Raw genomic sequence first — 4,271 nt, forward strand, 5'->3', positions numbered from 1 at the left:
GCCGTCATTCAGCCATTTCCAGGGGTGATTAGTTCATTTTTTATGTAATCCAACCCAAAGATTATAACTGATCTGTGATTGATAAAGTTCTGTTGGAAATTAGAATGACTAGCATTACCATAAAAGCAATGAAACATTTTGCGTACAGAGTACTCTCACAAAATCCTGGTCATCTTATCTCCAAATACAACAGCTAAAAAAAAAAAAAAAAAACTGGGGAAAAATTAAAAACTAGTATTTCACATAAAAGAAAACATATATGGTCAATAAACACGTTCAAGCATGTTTAAAGACACTAAAATTCACTAAAGATGAGGAAAATAGAAAACAAGGCCACTTGAAATATTTTTTAAATATTCAATTGACAAAATTAAAAGTAATGACACCACCAAGTCTGGGTGTGGAAGGGACTAAAGGAATGTCTTTTAAACTAGTGCTAAAATCATATTGGAAAATAATTTGTCATTGTCATGTAAAGTTGAATTTTTGCATATCTCTTACCCAATGATTCTAGGGTGATTATAATGCAAAGAAGAAAGGATACATTAAAAAGTCTTTCATAGAAGACATATCTAAGAATGTCTAATGAATAATTGTTCATAACTATGAAAAATGGCAACAACCCAAATTGCCATCATCCAAGGAATGGATAAATAAAGTACAGTCACACTATGGAATATTATATCAAAATCCATTGCTTTTGAGTCTATTCCAACTCATCACACCTTACAGGAGAAAGTAGCACTGCCCCATAGAGTTTCCAAAGCTGTAATCTTTGTGGGAGCAGACTGCCACCTCTTTCTCCCTCAGAGCAGCTAGTGGGTTCTAACCACTAACCTTTCAGGTAGCAGCCAAGCACTTAACCACTGTGCCACCAGTGCCCCTTGAATATTGTACAGCAGTGAAAATGAAGCATTTGTAGCCACACGCTTTAAGCCAGGTTGTGCTAATGTAAGTTTAGGCAAATATAGTTACTTTCTTGAACATTTTTCTTATTTTTAAATGGGAAACATTGTTTTGAAAACTTTGTGCAGTGAAATAATACATGCAAAATGTCTGAGGTAAACACAAAAGTATTGTTAACAATTTGTAATCATTATTTTAATTGTTATATTTTATTTACTGCAAATATTTTATTTTATATTCAATATGAAGCAAATATCAACTTTCTTCTGAAAAGGAATGTGTTTATTTTTTCTGTGTCTCTCTCGCATATACACATACATAAACATATCATACAATATTTGTTATAATTAACTTGTGTGTTAAAAAGACTATAAAATAATATAGTAATTTATCTTTTAATACCTAGGAAAACATATGAGTCTTATAGAGACATGTCAAAAATACATTTTATTATTTCTAAGTCTACAAAGTAGCCTGAGAATTAAATAACTGTTAACTCACTCATTCAGATACTTTTGCTAGATGTTAGGAATATACATGAGGAGCCCTGCAATGGTTAAGGATTCAACTGCTCACCAAAAGTCAGAAGCTTGAACCCACCAGCCCCTCTGCAAGGGAAAAGATCTGGTGATTTTCTTCTATAAAGTTTACAGCCTAGGAAAATATTTGTAGTGGTTCTATTCTGTCCTGCAGGGTTACTATGGGTCAGAACCAACTCAGTGACACACAACAACAATAGAAGTACACATAAAAGTGTAAAGTCAACTTCTGTTTTCAAATAGCAATGGATTTATGTCACTATTAAATCTATATTCTTTGGCTTCATAAACTGGGAAAGACAGAGAATCCGAAACCATTAATGTAAGACTAATGTTATTTTAGAACAAATTCTGTTATAGGGGATTGTATTATACAGTTGTATTTAAGTTTTTAGATACTGACAGCAAGGCTATTATCAAATGAAAGACTCATGTATGAAGTCTTGCTTTTGCTCTAATCAAGACCAACAGTCCCAAGAAATTTCAAAGGATCTATAATAGATCATGGAAGTACAGGGATGTCCTATGTATAAGCAAATTTCACTGAAACTCTAAAGTCCAGAAAAATTTAATAGCAGAAATAAAACTGGAGAGAACAGAATTGGAAGTCACAAGGAAAATTAATGAGTATAAATAAATTAAGTAAATTTCCTAAGAGTAAAACAAAACTCAATTCATTTAGGAATTGATTGATAACCAATTACCTTAGATTCAACTTCGACTCATGGCAACCTCATGTTTGTCAGAGTAGAACTGTGCTCTGTAGGGTTTTCAATGGCTGATTTTTTAAAAAATAGGTTGCCAGGCCTTTCTTCCAAGGCACCACTGGGTGGACTCCAACCTCTATACTTTAGGTTAGCATCTAGCACATTAAGTGTGTATACAACCCAGGAACTACTGATTGATAACAACTAAGGTTTAAATTGATCAGGGGAGTTGTAATTTGTATCTTGATTTTTTTTAATTATTATTTCTTTGTTTCCATATTCTATTTTTATACATTTCTTCTAGTAAAGAATTATTTATGCATATTACTTTTATATCATAAAGATTTTATAAATAAGCAGTAAATTCAGGGCTTTAAACTCATCCTTCCTTAAATTCTAACAGAAATAACATTGTTAAAACTAAATACTATAAATGAAATTCAATATCCAAATTCAGTCACTAGAAGGAATCTGTTAGATTGACTTCATATTCCTAAACCTTATAAGTGATAAACCAAATGTGATAGAACAGGAAAAGTGAAGCTGTTACAAGATCTCTCATTATAGGTTATAAGTGAAACAAAAATTCATTCCAGCTATAGGCAGTAAATCTTTACAGTAGATTTTCCCATCTTCCTTCTGCAGAGTGGCTGGTCAGTTTGAACCACCAGCCCTCTGGTTAGCAGTCAAATGCCTTAGGCACTGTGCCACCGGAGGTCCTGATAGTTATTCTCCTTATTTTTCATTCTATATTTCCCATGACTGTGACAGTAACAGCTTCATTTTCCCCTAAAAGTGTGGTCCCTCTCAAATATTTCTGGTGGAAGAATACAACCCAGTACATTGAGAAATCATTTCTTTTGGACTGCTCAGATCATCAGGCAGTTTTTTCTTTTGTCCCAAAATTAGACTGAATACCTAAACAGTCTCATATATACTAAAATGTGAAGATACAATAAAAAGATTTTTAAAAAATAATTTCACGACACCCACAGCAAAGCTATTTCTCTTGGTTTAAAATAAATGTTCTCCTAGACCTCTTTAATGTCTATATTCTCTCCTCTGTAGATAAATCTGTATTGTTATATGTAAGGTTAAGTGAGATTGAGGGAAAGCCTAAACTATTATCTTAATTCAGACCTTAAAGCACTCACTCAAGGTTAAATAAAGTAAGCATAGCTGCTCACCTTTGTCATCAGTGTTAATGAGACTAGGATGCAGCTTTTGGCATGACTTCTTACTGTTGTCCCAAGTTTTCTCTTCTTTTGGAAAATAGTAAGTTTCTCCACAACAGAACCATTTTCTTTGGCATGAACCACAGCCTTTTTCTTGAAAATAAAAGACACCACTATCATCCCAGCCCAAGACCATTCAGATACATGTACTCCATGGCTTGCTTCAAACTGACTTATCAGAGAATAGGTGATTTTTCTGCATCCCAAAGTCTATTGGTTGGGAACAGCTCTTCTGTCAGTTCTGTAGGTAAGAATACTGTTAAGTCAGAGACCGTCTCTGACAGACCCCAGGCTATTAAGACTGCACTAAGAAATCTTGGCTTCTCAACTGTAAACCAAGTGCAGTGATACGGAGCAGTGATATGGTATTAATTTAAGGAAGGTAGACTGGGCAATCTACTTCCATAAAGATACACCACAGAAACTCAAGAAGGGGTCGCTATGACTCGGAACCAACTCGATGGCAGTGTTTGGTTTTGGTTTGGTATACTTTGGCAAAAATTCATTCCCAAGTCAAAAAAATGAAATTAAAATAATAGGAGCAATATAAAAGGGTAACAAGTGATAACATAATAGTTGGCATAATACTTGCCTTTTATGAAAGTCAAGTGTTCAATTAAATGTAATAAAGAAAATGGTTATGATGAAGAAAGGTAAGTCAAAACTAAAGCTTCTCCCAAAGTTCAAAGCTGTCAAATTACATATTGAAATGTGATTGAAAGTGATAATACCACTTATAAAAAAAAAAAAAATCTGTCAGCTATTACCTTACGTATTCAGTACACACCTGTACTAGGTGGTACAACTGAATGATCTTGAACGTCTTGTGAGGAGGTATTTTTTTCTTTTGTGTCTTCCATATCCTGTACTTTGCATTCAGAAGA

This window comes from Orycteropus afer, unplaced genomic scaffold, assembly GCF_000298275.1.
Source record: "Orycteropus afer afer isolate SDZICR_OR568_19922 unplaced genomic scaffold, OryAfe1.0 scaffold00887, whole genome shotgun sequence".
Classification (NCBI taxonomy): domain Eukaryota; kingdom Metazoa; phylum Chordata; class Mammalia; order Tubulidentata; family Orycteropodidae; genus Orycteropus; species Orycteropus afer.